This window comes from Carcharodon carcharias, chromosome 11, assembly GCF_017639515.1.
Source record: "Carcharodon carcharias isolate sCarCar2 chromosome 11, sCarCar2.pri, whole genome shotgun sequence".
Lineage (NCBI taxonomy): Eukaryota > Metazoa > Chordata > Chondrichthyes > Lamniformes > Lamnidae > Carcharodon > Carcharodon carcharias.
Genome location: NC_054477.1, coordinates 30,359,632 through 30,376,387, shown reverse-complemented (window position 1 = coordinate 30,376,387; position 16,756 = coordinate 30,359,632). Strand labels below are relative to the sequence as shown.

The following is a 16,756-nucleotide window of genomic DNA, read 5'->3' as shown; positions in this document are numbered from 1 at the left end:
TACGAATGGTGTTGAACATTGTGACATTGTGCAATTATCAGCGAACATCCCCATTTCTGTCTTTATGATGGAAGGAAGGTCATTGTCGAAGCAGCTGAAGATGGTTGGACCTAGGACACTACACTGATGAACTCCTGCAGCGATGTCCTGGAACTGAGATGATTGACCTACACCAACCACAACCATCTTCCTTTGTACTAGGTATGATTCCAACCAGCGGAGAGTTTTCCCCGATTCCCATTGACTCCAGTTTTGCTAGAGCTCCTTAATGCCACACTCGGTCAAATGCTGCCTTGATGTCAAGGGCAGTCACACTCACACCTTGTTGGAGCTTATGGTTAATGTTACAATTAGGGTCTTTGTTGGTATTTGTGGTCCCCTTGTGGTGGGTTCCCCCCGTGGTGGGGCTGACAAGCCATTGAAATCTTCGTCACATCGGTGGGACCGGATCTTCCTGCCGGCGTGAATATATGAGCAAGGAGCAGGGTAGACCATTCAGTCCCTCGAGCCTGCTCCGCCTTTTAATAAAATCATGGCTGATCTGACAGTAACCTCAAATCTGCATCAAACCCACCCGCCGATAACCTATCACCCCCTTGTTTATCAAGAATCTATCCACCTACCCCAGTCTTAAAAATATTCAAATATTCTGCTTCTGCCACCTTTTCAGGAATGCTGTAGTCGATGCTTTCTCTTAACCAGGTGTGATAAGCAGTGTGAAGGATACACCGCCATTGCTATTTAAAGGTATCATCAATTATTTACAGATTAATTGCAAGTTGATTTCTTCTGGCTGTTGGTGCAATTCTACAATCGTTTGGCGCATGTTTCAGAAGTCAACAGGAAGTGTGGTGTGGCAGATTCCGAAGAACATTTTGCTGATATCGAGGCCTCTTCTTAAACCAGTTGCACCCAGACATCAACGGCCTAGTATGGCTTCCTCTTAGCATTAAGCATGACTGGGGAGAATGAGCAGAGGCCACGCAGACAGTGTCTTCAAGAAACAATTAAAAATGTTCAGCAAAAATACATCCTGTCAAAAAATAAGAACTCAGCAAGAAAGATCCCCCCCGTGGCTAATTATGGAAGTTAAAAGTTGCATTAGATAAAAAGAAGAAGCTTATAATATTGCAAAGAACAGTAGCTGGTCTGAGGATTGGGAGTTTTAGAAACCAGCAAAAGGCCACCAAAAATTGATAAAAGGGGGAAAAATAGAATATGAGAGAAAATTAGCCGGGAATATAAAAACAGATCGTAAGAACTTTCACACATATATAAAAAAGGAGAGTAGCTAAAGTAAACATTGGTTCCTTAGAGGCAGAGACAGGAAAAATTATCATGGGGAATGAAGAAATGACAGAGATATTGAACAAATATTTTGTCTGTCTTCACAGTAGAAGACACAATTAGATACCGGAAATAGACCGAGGGGCGAATAAGAGTAATTAATATCAGCAGAGAAAAAGTATTGGAAAAACTTAAGAGACTAAATGCTGACCAGTCCCCAGGGTCTGATGGCCAAGGGTTCTAAAAGAGATACTTGCAGAGATAGTGGATGCACTGATTATGATTTTCCAAACTTTCCCAGATTCTGGAATGGTTCCAGTGGTTTGGAAGTTATCAATGCAATCCTGCTATTCAAGAAAGGAGGGGGAGAGAAAACAGGGAACTTCTGGCACCACTGCATGCAGGTCCTCAGGGTTGACACCTGGTATTGAACTCCATGGCTATCTGCTCCCACTGCCTTTTGACCATCAACTTGGAAACACTATTATATAACTTATAAGAATTACAGACTTCAGTTGCAAGTATGCAAGCATAAAAGCATACAAATTTAAACAAAGTCTGATCACAATTATGAATTGTTAACTAAGTGAATTTTTAGGGCATTTTCACCAAATTTTAAATCTCTGTGACTTCTAATAATAGTAGTCCTAATAACCTAAAGCGGATTTTAAATCATATATCCCCACCCCCCTCCATTCTTCAGATTTTTTTCAAAGCAGGCAGCCTTTTTGAGTAAGAACTCTGATGGAATATATTCCTAAATGCTGGAAATACAAATACGGATTAATTCAATTTTATCTTACCACCCTGGAATGTGCTGCCTGAAAGGGTGGTGCAAGTAGATTCAATATTAACTGTCAAAATTGAATTGTTTAATTGAAAAAGATAAGTTTGCAGGGTTATAGGGAAGGAGCAGGTGAGTGGGTCTAATTGGATAGTTCTTTCAAAGTGCCAGCACAGGGACATAGGCAGAATGCAATCCTGTGCTGGATGGCTTTATAAATTGACTTGCTACTAGAACATAGGCAAGATTAATAACATTCTGTGACTTTTCTGTTGAAACCTCAGTACAACGTGTCTAAGTCGTTCTCTGCTCTCAGAATCACCATGGTAAAATTTGAGATACACACAGACTTGTTACCATTGTCTCCATCTGCAACCTGCAACAGCAAATTGTGTGCTATTTGCATATTACACAGATAGCAAAGACGGCTTCCTTAACCATAGGCTGTGATCTGGCAGCGTTGTATATCCGCACCTACATTACCACCAGCTAGTTGAAGTGGCAGTAGATCTACATGCCTTTCAGAGCACAGTCAACCATTTTTCACATGATGGTTAGAAATTCATGTTGACCATTGTATTCAGCCCTTTACCTGACATTATCGACCTGTGTTCTTCTCATCTCCAACCTTAGGAATACTCTCACAAATCTCCACCTTTTTCTTACATTTGTGCATTACATTAGGGCATTACTTATGAACTATTTTTTCCTCATTAACATTTTTTTCTCATTCCTCATCTCTGGTAATGCCCTGTATAATACATTATGCACCTCATCTCTTGTGGAAAGCAAATGATATCCAATGAACATCCTTCCTTTTAATTGGGTTACCCTTGCAAAGAATTTCAAATATACATTTACAACATCAGCAACAACTTATATTTATATAGCATCATTAACGTAATGAAATGTCTCAAGGGACTTCACAGGAGCATTATAGAACAAAATATGACAATGAGCTACATAAAGAGTTGTTAGGGAAGATGATCAAAAGCTTGGCCAAACAGGTATGTTTTAAGGACTGTCTTAAAGGAGGAAAATGGAGAGACAGAGAGGTTTAGGGAAGGAATTCCAGGGCCTGGGGCCTTGGCAACTGAAGGCATGACCACCAATGGTGGAGCAATTATAATTAATTATATTATGTATTAATTATAATTTATACTTTCAACTTAACAATATTCTATTTTGTCTTGTTTTATTTCAAATTCTTGCAATCTTTATTTTCTTTCAATCTACAATAGCTAAACTGACTTTCCTAGCTTTTTGGCTCTCATGTCAAAGATGGAGATTCATCCTGGTATCTGATTTTGCAGGTGGTATCATTCTTCTAGCAACTTACAGAATGCATCATTCATTGTAATGCAAATCTAGCCATTGAGTGCTTGACATTACATCAGAAAATAAGCCCATTCAATATTCTTTCCAGAGCAGGTGACTGGATAACGAAAGAACTGAGCACAGCAAGAGCAATGAAGAAACCCTGATATCTCCCTCACAGGATCACAGTATCTTTAAAATGCAGGAGGCCATTCGGCCCCTCGAGTCTGCACTGGGTCTCTGAAAGAGCATTCCATCTAGTCCCACTCCCCTGCCTTATCTCCATAACCTCGCACATTCTCTTTTTTCAAATAGCAGTCCAAATCCACTTAGAATACCTCAATCAAACCTGCTTCCATCACCCTTTCGGGAAGTTTGTTCCAGACTCCAACCGCCCACTGGGTAAAAAAAATTTTCCTCACATCACATTTACTCCTTTTTGCCAATTGCTGATGTTAACTAACTCAGCAAAGACCAGGGATGAAATTTGATCTCTTCCTGGCAAATTATATCACTGTGAACTTGTAAGATATTGTTGGGGGATTTCTCAATTACACTTCTTGGGGCCTATTAATTTGCTGAGGGCTTCCTGTTGAATTAGCTTGGCCTGGAGAAAACAAGAGAAAGCCATGAGACCCTGGCTGGAGGCGAAGACACAGTTGACTTTATTATCGTTGCAACGAGAGATGTGGACTACACCAGGGTCACATCTAACAAATACAAGCATGTATCCAGTTTTTAATAGTAGGACAGTTTCATTCATTGCTATGGCTAACAATACAGAAGAGATAGTAAATAATACGTGGAGATTGCTTCCCATTTCATATTAACGATTGTACACAGTCAAGTTCATGTTACAATGCAGCCAGAGGTAAGTATTGATACAAAAACAAAAATATCTGGAAAAATTCAGCAGGTCTGGCAGCATCTGCGGAGAGGAACACAGTTAATGTTTCAAGTCCGTATGACTCTTCACCAGTACTAAGGAAAAATAGAAAAGAGGTGAAATATAAGCTGGTTCAAGGGGGGTGGGACAGGTAGAGCTGGATAGAGGGCCAGTGATAGATTGCCAAAAGAAGTCATAGACAAAAGGACAAAGAGGTGTTGACGGTCGTGATATTAGCTAAGAAATGTGCTAATGGTGACATTAAGGGTAGAAAGCAGGATGAGCAAGGGACAGATAGCCCTGGTGGGGGTGGGGTGGGGGGGAAGGGTTCGAAATGGGCTAAAAGGTAGAGATAAAACAATGGATGAAAATACATTTAAAAATAATGAAAATAGGTGGGAAAAGAAAAAATCTATATAAATTATTGGAAAAAGGGGGTTCAGAAAGGGGATGGGGATGGAGGAGTCAGTTCATAATCTAAAGTTGTTGAATTCAATATTCAGTCTGGAAGGCTGTAAAGTGCCTAGTCGGAAGATGAGGTGCTGTTCCTCCAGTTTGCATTGAGCTTCACTGGAACATTGCAGCAGGCCAAGGATGGACATGTGGGCAAGATAGCAGGGTGGAGTGTTGAAATGGCAAATGACAAGGAGGTCTGGGTCATGCTTGCGGACAGACCGAAGGTGTTCCGCAAAGCGGTCACCCAGTCTGCGTTTGGTCTCTCCAATGTAGAGGACACCGCATTGGGAGCAGTGAATGCAGTAGACTAAATTGAGGGAAGTGCAAGTGAAATGCTGATTCACTTGAAAAGAGTGTTTGGGCCCTTGGACGGTGAGGAGGGGGAAGTAAAGGGGCAGGTGTTGCACCTTCTGCGCTTGCATGGGAAGGTGCTGGGGGAGGGGGGTTGAGGTGTAGGGGGTGGTGGAGGAGTGGACCAGGGTGTCCCGGAGGGTATGATCCCTGCGGAATGTCGCCAGGGTGGGTGAAGGGAAGATGCGTTTGGTGGTGGCATCATGCTGGAGTTGGAGGAGGATGATCCTTTGAATGCGGAGGCTGGTGGGGTGATAAGTGAGGACAAGGGGGACCCTATCATGGTTCTGGGAGGGAGAGGACGATGTGAGGGCAGATGCGCGGGAGATGGGCCGGACACGGTTGAGGGCCCTGTCAATCACCGTGGGTGGAAAACCTCGGTTAAGGAAGAAGGATGACATGTCAGAGGAACTGTTTTTGAAAGTGGCATCATCAGAACAGATGCGACGGAGGCGAAGGAACTGAGAGAATAGGATGGAGTCCTTACAGGAAACGGGGTGTGAGGAGCTGTAGTTGAGGTAGCTGTGGGAGTCGGTAGGTTTGTAATGAATATTGGTGGACAGTCTATCACCAGAAATTGAGACAGAGAGGTCAAGGAAGGGAAGGGAAGTGTCAGAGATAAACCACGTGAAAATGTTGGAGGGGTGGAAATTGGAAGCAAAATTAGTAAAGTTTTCCAGGTCCAGACGAGAGCATGAAACAGCACCGAAGCAGTCTTCGATGTACCGGAGAAAGAGTTGTGGGAAGGAGTTGTAGGAATGGAGTATTCATAGCCTGCTAATGACTGGAGGTGACTCCGATGAATTTTGATAGTCTACTATTGTCTACTTACAGACATCCATCTCTCTTTAACTGCCCTCCCGTAACAAGTTTATGGGTGTTCACAATGCCCAGACAATTCTGATTATTTTAAACACACAAAATACACATACAGCCCACATCAACATCTGTCCCTATCTTACACAGATTTACATTATTATCTTGCTCAGCCTATTACTTTTGTTCTCAACTGACCCAGGGTTGGCTCACAAGCAGCAGGAGTCCAAGCACCAGCACCAAGGAGTTGTCCCTACATACCTTTTCATCTAGCTAATGTCAGGGGGACCACCACACAGGCAAGGAACCATGTTCCCTGACTGAAAATTCCCCACAACAATACCATGATAGGAAAGCTTAGCCAAGCACTGCTAAGTAACCAAGGCAGATAAGTTCAGTATATGTTTTCACCTGCTAAACCAGAAAATTCATTTTGCAATAGGAAATCTGTTAAAATGCCAAGGAGAAAATCTCAAAGTTTCCACAAGTTTTTTTTTTGGTGCTTCCACAATTGCCAGGGTCTTAAAGCACAGGTCACTGACATAATCAGACCAGTATTAGTGTCACAAATTGAGGTGGATTCGCTGAAATACTCTTAAATCTGAATTTGGACATGGTAAAAATAATTTTAAAAATTAGCTTCAGGTTACCTTTACTTTAAAAATAATCAGTTGATCAATATGATTTGGAAATTGTCTGCACAAAGTTGATCAGATCTGCCTACGGATTCAATTACAGTAGGCTCGTGCTCATTGTTATGTCTCTGCCTGTATTGACAAACTTATTGGCAAGTCCCAGTGTACATGTTAACGTAAGTGAGTGTGCATAATGAGGGAAATTGAGGAATTCATTATTGCTAACACCTGAAACAACAAGGGAAGATATCCCAATATCCATACTTGTGATGTGAATAGCTTTGAAAACTGAACTGTGTAGTTGTTTCTGCCAATCAACTTCTTCCCTTTGTCAGTCAGCAAAGGGATCATTTCACCCCACTCACAGCATCTCATTATTAAATGTCCACAACATATTTTGTGATGATCACCACGCCTTTGAGATATGTCAAGTCATATGCTCTTCAGCAAATTGCTTCACAGAGCGGAATCGTCACAGGTTTGTACAAAATGTGGTAGCGGGCAGGAAAAGGGACGTTTCACCTGCAGGTTGCAATGGCAGGTTTTCGCGCCGTATTGTCCTGTTCCTGGCACCTCCCGCCTCATTAATAATGCATTCCCGGGAAACACACTGGGTCGCTGGTGGAGTGGCCTCTGATTCGCCTGCTCCGCTGTCACCTCAGGCCTTCAGTAATCCACGTGCCCTATTTAAAGGGGGACCCTGCACAGAAATAGCGTTCTCTAAGGAATCGGAAGCCGCTGCAAAGTCATGGCTGCCAAAGGGAGGGAACATGCTGCCCCTAAATTTAGTAATGCCTCCCTTGGGCACCCAATGGATGCAGTGGAAGCCCACCATAAAGTCCTCTACCCTTGCTCTGGGTGAAGGCCAGCAAGCAAGGTCACCAATTCAGAATAGGAGGCGGTGGCAGGGGTGGTCAGCGCCAATGCCCTACAAAAGAGGACAGTCATCCACTGCTGCAAGAGGAAGAACGATCTCCTCTGTTCCACCAGGGTAAGTCACTCTTCTTATACTCTTAACGGACACACTCACAAACACATAAGACATCCACAGGGATCTCACTCACTGCCAGTTCAAGGGACATCACCACTCGCTCTCTCTCACACACACTCTTCATCTGCTCTGCGGATCATGTCCTCATCCCATCCATGGCACCACTCGCCATCCACACATGCCAGGCATAAATCTCATCTAGCCTGGCAAGTGTCCTGTTTACACTCTCCCCATCTGTACTCATGCAGAACAAGCTGCCACACAACAAAAGAGTGAGGTCACAGACTGGAGGAAGAACGCTGGACTTCAAGGACCTCACAGCCTTTGAATATAGAGTTATCCAGCTGGCTGGTGACAATCTGGACCATTCCTGTGCTGACGCTGAAGTCAGCGGTGCTCAACCAAGTGAGGATCCAGCAGTACATCAGACAACCATGTTGTTAATCAGTTCCCCCGTTCCGCTGTCGCATACCACGCCCTAATTATCTCTCCTTGCTTTCTCAGGCACATCTGGGAAGCAGCCCGACCCCGTTCCTTGACTCAAGCCCCAAAGAGACCTCGGAAGAAGAATCTGATGACACCATAATTAAAGATTCATCACAGCGCTCACCCACACCCTCCACCAGTGCAGAGACACACACCTCAGTGGGACCTAGTTCTAGAGTAGCCTCAGGGTCACAATCTGGTGAGCACATCGACTGTCTGATCCACAGCAGGTAGCAGCAGGGACTTTCCATGTTCCAGCACTCGGAGGACCGAAATTTGACGAGTCCGAGTCAGATGATGAGCCTCTGGACTCAGTCATACCTCAGTCACCGGAGCTGCAAAGGCAAGCTTGGGAACACCAGGAAGGGATGTCCGTTGCAGTCCTCAGATTGCAAGGCAAGATGGAGGAGGAGTCCATCCACCTTCAGGCTGAGGTGATAGCGCCAATGTTCCACTGTACAATGTCAACACTGGTAGGAGGGTGGCTGCCATGGAGACCTTGGTCCAGGATATTGGTCCTGCACTGCTGCACGGGATGAACTCCATCACTGATGCCATAATTGGCCTCCAACAGTGTCAACACAAGAGGGGTGTGGGGCAGCTCAATCTCACTCCAGCTACCCCTTCTCCTCAAGGAGTCAGCCAGGGGCCATTGGGCACCTATAAAGAGGAGGATCAGCAGGTGCACACCCCAGGGCCATCCACCCAGCTGACAATGGAGTGTCCTCACTGCATGTCGTCAACATTCTCCTGGAACCTAGCAACTATTAGGGTCTCCGCTGCGTCTCCATGATATGACCCTGAGCACTGAGGATATGTGCACTGCCATCAGCCACACAGGAGTCAAATATTCACAGATGCAAGGTGAGGATGTCAGGACTGTCCTCACTGCATCTTGTCATCATCCTCCACGAATCTTGCAGCTATGAGGGCCTCTCAAGCATGTCTGCCTCATCTGGCCTCATCGACGACATCCTCGCCTTCAACAACCTCATCACCATCATCCCCTTCGACGACGTCCTCATCAGATGATACGTGCAGACCCTCCATCTCCTCCTCAGCCAGGTCCTCCCCCCAGTTGCAGCACCAGGTTGTGGAGTGCGCAGCAAGCAACGATGATGCGCGACATTCTCTGGGAACAGTATTGCAGTGTTGCACTGGACCTGTCGAGGGACCGGAACCTTGTTTTCAAAATGCCTATGATTTGCTCCACCAAAGTCCCGGTTGCAGCATGAGCCTGGTTATTCTGTCCATCTGCTGCACTCTGAGGCTGCCACACAGGCAGCACCAGCCACATCCTCTGTAGGTGGTCTTTGTCCCTGCAGCCTCTCTGCACCCTGGAAGATGTCAGGGATATGAGACCTACTAAGGATGTAGGAGTCGTGGACATTCCATGGGAATTGTGCACAGACCTGTAAGGATGTGTTTGTGGTGGTTGTAGACCAGTTTGACCATTCAGCAAGTGGAAGCCCTTGTGGTTGACGTAGTTGCCTGCTTGTTGCCATGGAGATCTAAGTGCCACATGAGTGCAGTCAATGGCACCCTGCACCTGTGCAAATCCCAGCGCTCTTGCTTCTCGGTTTTCCTGATCCTGAGTGAAATGCATAAAGTTCTGTTCCTTAATGAAGATGGCATCCGTGACCTCCTGGACACGCGTGGGTGGAGGCTTGTGAGATCCTGCACAGGTCACCTGTGGAGCCCTGAAAGGAGCCACTGGCGTAAAAATTGATCACCGCAGGCACTTACACGGCCACTGGCAGTGGATGCCCTCCATATCCCCGTGGCGCCAAATCCTGCAGCAGGTGGCACATGTGACCTGGACACGCATAGTCTTCAGCGATACTGGTTGGTTCTCAATCATCTGCAGGAATGACAGGCTCCATCTATAGACCCTGGGTCTAGCGAGACACCTACCAACGATGGCTACCTGTGGATCTTCAGCTGCGTGTGCAGCAGCCCTGCCACCCCTTCATCCTGAGGGATATGCTCCTCCCTTTGCTGAGCCAGGTGTCTCTACCGTTCTCTTCTTCTACTTCTTGGCTCCCTGTAAGCCATGAGACACACCGCTAAGTCAGCAGGCTCCATGATCCTGATGTTCTGCTCCTGCAGAATCAAAGAGAGAGAGACGTGCGGGTTAGCATGAGTGTACTATGAACCTCTCTTGGTTAAGTCTGAAGACACCTTCATGAATGCAGAACAGTGCTGGCCACCACTTGGATGGCCAGTGTGTAGTGTACTCATTGGGTGTCCGAAGCTCCACCCCACTCCACTTGACCGATTGGCGGCAGTTTCGGCCACTCGACTGCATGCTGTGCTCTCAACTCCTAACCCACACTGCAAGGCTGCACTGTTAGCTTGAACCATGAGGGATACTGGGCCAAATCCTAATAAAGACATTGCAAGGGGCTGTGAGCACCTCCACCAGTGACTGCGCTGTGACCACGGAGATTCTACAACTTGCCCAGTCGGCCAATTTCTCTGCAGCCGTCACATTAATTTGCAGTCTGCGCCCAAGGGGTAAAATGTTCTGGAGCGTTTGGTGGCACTTTCATGCTTTTGCATTGCTTGAGTGGGCAGAAAAGCTTCAGAGCCCCGACTCCCAAGCACGTCAATGGAGCTGCAGATGAACAGTCTCCGCTGCAGAAGAATGCTCACTTTTGACAAGCTTTTCCAAGTGCGTGGCCACTTCCCTCACCAACCCCCCCTTTCCCCACCCCTTCACCCCTTTCCCCACCCCACCCCTGGCATGTGCTTGAGTATTTCCTCATGTCAGTCTGGGCATTAGTGTGAATCTGTTAAAAGAAGTTATGGACTTACTAAATAATTGTATTGAATTTTACATTTTGCACACTACTGCATGGCAGACTCACAAAAAAATGCCCAACACCATCCCTTGGTATTCGTGACACACACCATGTTGTATGGTCCTTAAGTTACATAAATAAGCTCAGTGCATAGTGTACATTAAGATTGCTGGTGAAGCGGATAATCTTTTTTATATTTGATAATGGAATCAGTAAGCATGTACTGGATTCCCCCATTGTCATCAGCTAAAACCAAGTAAATAAATATGCCTAAATAAAATCAGGAAGTACTGGGAATACTCAGGTTAGGCTGCAACCATGAACAGCAAAACTAGAGTTAACATTTTGGGTCAATAACTTTTGATCCATTCTGATTATCTGATTTTCTCTGCACAGATGCTGCCTGACCTGCTGAATATTTCCAGCATTTCCTGATTTTATTTCAGATTTTCAGCATCAGCAGTAATTTGCTTTTGAAATAAATGTGCTTCCTTTACAAATGGAACAACTAATAACTGACATTAAGCCAAAGGGAAAATAGAAGCTAGGAAATGGAATGACCTTCTGGGCATCCACTACATTCTCCAGTATTCCAGTTCCGCCCCCCACCACCCACCCCCAACACCACCACCCCCAACACCACCTTCCCCCACCAACAACCCCCCCCGCCACCCCCCCACACCCCACCACCACCACCCCAACCAACCCCACCCACATAATGTAGTGTGGACAAGACTGTGGAAGGCTACCCCATGGGCAGCATCCAGCTTGGACCAGCAGATGGCCACCTTGGCCAGTCCCAAGGACAGGTCCACCAGGAAATGTTCTAACTTTTCACCATCCCTCCCCACTCCTATCCCATTCCACCCACCCCAAACCCACAATACACCGGCTGGCCAAAGATCAGGAGCAATGGACTCAAATAAACCCAAAGGCTGGGGAGCAATTAAGCACCATCAAATAGTTAAAAAGGGTTTGCAACCTCTCACAGTGAACAAAGCTGTGCAACACTGACTCTGCCTGGCAGCTTGAATAACATTGGTTGTTTCACCAGTGTAATGGGGATTCAGTATTGCTGGGATCTCTTATGCTTTGGTAGACTGTTAGGTAAATAGTTATCACTCTCCACTAGATAGAGAGAAGACAAGTGATTGTATAGCTTGAGGAGCATGACTCCACAATAAGCATGCAGCAAGGTGAGGAGGCAGGGCTCTGTGAGCTACCGCAGCCTGTACAGGGATTGAACCAGTGCTGTTGGCGCATTCTGCACCACACTCTAGCCATCTAGCCAACTGAGCTAACAAACCCCCTGCATTTTTCTGCAGATTAAATTCCCTGTAAAAAAAATGCAAATGAAAGCATTGCCACCAGCACATTATAAATGATTTTAGCATTCCTGAAAAAAGAGATGTTGTTGAAGCTTTTGATGGCCGCACATCCCTGCTTGAAAGCAAGTTACAGAAACACTTAGATAAAAACAAAAAAACTGCGGATGCTGGAAATCCAAAACAAAAACAGAAACAAAAAACGTCCAGGCCCAAACCCATCAACAGATACGCGGCTTGGAGGGAGGTGGAATACCGGAAGTGGACCAAACTCCAATGCCAAGGAATCGGCATCGAGTATTACGGAAATGACTATGCCTCTAATTCCTGGACAAGAACCTGTTTCAATATCAAACAATCCAGACTAATAAACAGTTTTCTACTACGGTGCAATCTCTACCCGACGAGATGTACCTTAAACAGAGGCAGAGTTCACCACAACAAATCCTGCAGGAGATGTGAGGCCCCCTTCGAGTCACTGGCTCACATCTCCGGCAACTGCCCGTTCGTAAAGAATGCAAGGATCAAAAGGCACAACAAAATACTGGACCGCTTACAACAGTTTGTCGCAAAATACGGCTGGACATCACACCTAGAACCGAGGCTCCTCGGAAAGGACGGGTCCCTGTGGAAGCCCGATCTTGTTCTCGTCAAGGACGAAGTAGTCGCGGTGGTGGATGTGACAGTGCGTTTCGAAGACAACAACAAGTCTCTGGAGAAAGCATGGGCCGAAAAAGAACGCAAGTACAAACACCTTGAGGAGGAGATACTGAAACTGACTGGCGGCAAGTCAGTACGATACTTCGGATTCGTTATGGGAGCTCGTGGCAAGTGGCTCGACCTGAACAACAGCCTCATGCGATTCCTGAAGATCGATAAGTACAAATCCTTCGCCCAGCTTGCTTCAAGACTTACAATATCTCTGACATTGGAACTTTTACAGATCTTCGGAGACCAGTAGTCAGAGAATTGTCTCACAAAGACCACCCGTAGAGATGTCACAAGACCCAAGACGGAGGACGGAGAGGCCGCACGAGATGGGTATTGTATATCTCCAGGGTGGGAGGCCTAACGCCTGATCCCCGGTGGGCGGGTAAGGTGGAGTGTTTGTAAATAGGGGTTAAATAAACCTAAGAATTGTCTGGCACGTTGATTAGTTATTCTACTCTGTTTAACCATTTGTTAGTGTTACTTAAAGTTGGTTACAGTTATGTTAACTTAATTACGGCTTTTTCCTTTGTTAATGTAAATAAGTAATTAATGGTCTGTCCGCAAGAATGACCCAAACCTCCCTGTCGCTTGCCATTTTAACACTCCACCCTGCTCTCTTGCCCACATGTCTGTCCTTGGCTTGCTGCATTGTTCCAGTGAAGCCCAACGCAAACTGGAGGAACAACACCTCATCTTCCGACTAGGGACTTTACAGCCTTCCGGACTGAATATTGAATTCAACAACTTTAGGTCGTGAGTCCCCTCCCCCATCCCCACCCCCTTTCTGTTTCCCCCTTCTTTTTTTCCCAATAAATTATAAAGATTTTCCTTTTCCCACCTATTTCCATTATATAAAATTAAAAAAAAACCCACTAGAGCTATACCTTGAGTGCCCTACCATCCATTCTTAATTAGCACATTCGTTTAGATAATATCACCAACTTTAACTTTAACACCTATGTGCTCTATTGTACTATTGTTGTTGACATCTTTTGATGATCTGCTTCTATCACTGCTTGTTTGTCGCTACAACCACACCAACCCCCTCCACCTCTCTGTCTCTCTATCTCTCCGCCCCCCACACACACACCTTAAACCAGCTTATATTTCAGCTCTTTCCTGGACTCGAACTCAAGTTCTGTCGAAGGGTGATGAGGACTCGAAACGTCAACTCTTTTCTTCTCCGCCGATGCTGCCAGACCTGCTGAGTTTTTCCAGGTAATTCTGTTTTTGTTACAGAAACACTTGTTGGACTCGTGTAAGAGTAACAACTTGCCTGGTTGTTTATATGTTAGGATTCGTCCTTACTACTCACTGCATCCACGTATGTATGGGCTGCCTGAAACACACACAAGTGATGACCCTTTACGCCCTAGCTTATCTATGGCTGATTCTGCTCACCATGAATTGGCCAAATGGTTGGGTAGGTTGCTACAACCAGTTCTGAGCAAGTTTTCCACATACATGATGAAGGGTTCCTTCACATTTGTGAAGACCATAAGGACATGGACATGACGTTGCTATCTATATACATGTACTCATTCAACTTTGCTAGCCTATTCTCTAATGTAGCGCTCAAAGAAGCCATAGACATTTGCACTGCATCACTATATCATGGTGATCTAGACATGCAGCCATTGTCTGAATTTGTATTTATTGAACATATAAACTCATCAACTCATGGAGTTGAGTTCAGTTTAACAATACCATTTATGCCTAAACAGTGTTGCCATTGGATCCTCTCTAGGCTCAGCTCTCACTAACATCTTCGTCAGTTTCCATGAGAAATGTGTCTTTGATGGAATGATCCCTAACCTCCTATCCCTTGCATTTTTCCGATATGTTGCTTCCAATATATTCCAAATATTTCCAATATTTGCTATATTTGAATCCATGGCTGCGTGTAAGAATTGCCTTACACACCTTAATGCCTTACACATCCATCTGTGCTCAAATTCACCTTTGAAATGAAGCAGTTGAACAAGTTCCTTTTCCTTGATGTGCTGGTTGAGAAATCTCCAATGGGTTATTCACTACTGATTACCTCCACTGGTCAATTTACATGTTGGGATCACTACAGTTCCACATGCTATAAGATTGGCCATATCAGCAAGCTTGTAAATAGGGCCCAATCCATTTGCTCATTGTGCAAGCTTGATGTTGAAATAGGGTGCAACAAAGTTATCGTGCACCATAATAGCTACCCTGATCAGATCATTGCTCACTGTATAACTGATAAATGGGCCTAAGGCCACTGCTTTCAGCCCTGAAAAGTGCCTAGTCTACCTCAGATTACCCTGGAAGGATAAGGTGTCTCAAAAAATTGAGCAACAGGTGAAGCTAGCCGTTTGGTATTATCCACTAACAGGATGCTGCCATCAAGCCAAAAAGTCCTGCCTAACACACAAATGAATAATGTGGCATATGAATTTCAGTACTGGTGTGATCCCAGGTACGTAGGCTGTACCAATGACTGGTGGACGGTATTAAATAGCACATCCCTTCAACTGTTCACAACAGGCAAAGTACTGACCATACTCAACCAGCCCATGCTTGCAAAACTAATGTCCATTAGATGTGATTCCATGATTGGACAACACTTATTCAACAATCCAGCTTGTGTTAATGATTACACTAACAATTAATTTAAGATTATCTGTTGGGCTTGCAGTGCAGGTTACTTAAGCATGCTAGAAGCAAACAAAGAATATGTCCAAGCATTGTGCCTTTTTCAACTAAACAAAAACTTGGGATACAGCCATTCCCTGGTTCATTCCCCATGGTAATGCCTTGACCAATAGAGTCTATTTGCCTGGTTTGGATTTAAACAAAAGTTTAGCAATTAACTATTCCCTGATGCAATCTCCATGGCAACACCTCTACCAATCAGAGTCCACTTGCCAACAAATCAGCAGCCTCTTCTCATGCAGTATAAACATTTCAAAAAATGAAAATCCCGTTTCCATACAAATTCCTCAATAAGTATCATCACACATTTAAGATCACTGCATTTTCTATAACCGGAACAAAGAAAGAGGACAGACCGCCGACCAGGCCCCTCTAACTAATGGTAGATAAAATTAGGAGGCTGTTGATATTTCCAGTCTAAACTTTGGAAGCTGAAATGTATTCATGCCTCTGTTCGGCCAGTAGACCGCATTAAGATCACCGGGCGGTCAATAGAAATTGAATACGATAAGCAACATTTACAGCTGTTCCCTCAATTCTATAAATTAAAAACATGACGCTACGACTCTATTTTTTGCCCCAAAACCCAAGCGGTGAGGCAAAAGCAGATCAAATACATTTGGAATAGAAGTTCGAAAATACACATTGACATTGTCCATTACTCTAAATTACACACTATGCGATCTTTTAATTCTTCCCGTGATAAAATTACTCGCAAGGAATCATACATTCTGGCATCGAACACATCGTAACAAGCAAAGCCAAAATTCAGTGTGTAATGTAGCCATTAGTTTAAATTGCCAATGTTGAATCCAAACGGTGTGTATCGTATGTACAAATTAGTTAACCTAAAAATATTTTTTTAAAACTGGTATAAACATGGAGGAAAATATACTAAACATTAAAAAAAGGGGGGGGGTATACTAACTCCAATTGTTGTCTTAATGGAAATCTCTTCCGTTTCTGTATGTATACACGCCCTTTTCAGGTATGTATTGCATTAATTTTAAAACTTGACAATCAACCGAAATGGAAATCTATCAGGATGTAAACTGTCATACTTCAGATTCTTCAAGAGCAGCTCAAATATGTACACAATTCAAACACTTAGTTCACATAACTACGAATCATCTCAACCAAGCGCAGATGGTTAAGGAAAACACACCAAGACACGTTGTGGTCCCAATTTTGACTGGTTCCGGATTGCTGATTAATCGTC

At 44.6% G+C, this 16,756-nt stretch overlaps 1 protein-coding gene across 1 annotated transcript in view; it reads right to left on the bottom strand.

Annotated features, from left to right (window-relative positions):
• Positions 1-16,726, bottom strand: part of LOC121283828 (mitochondrial uncoupling protein 2-like) — a 52,427-nt gene extending 35,701 nt beyond the window's left edge. The window contains exon 1 of the mRNA XM_041198602.1: positions 16,703-16,726. The gene's annotated coding sequence lies outside the window, so the exon portion shown is untranslated. The remainder of the gene's footprint in view (positions 1-16,702) is intronic.
• Between the last annotated feature and the right edge of the window lie 30 nt (positions 16,727-16,756).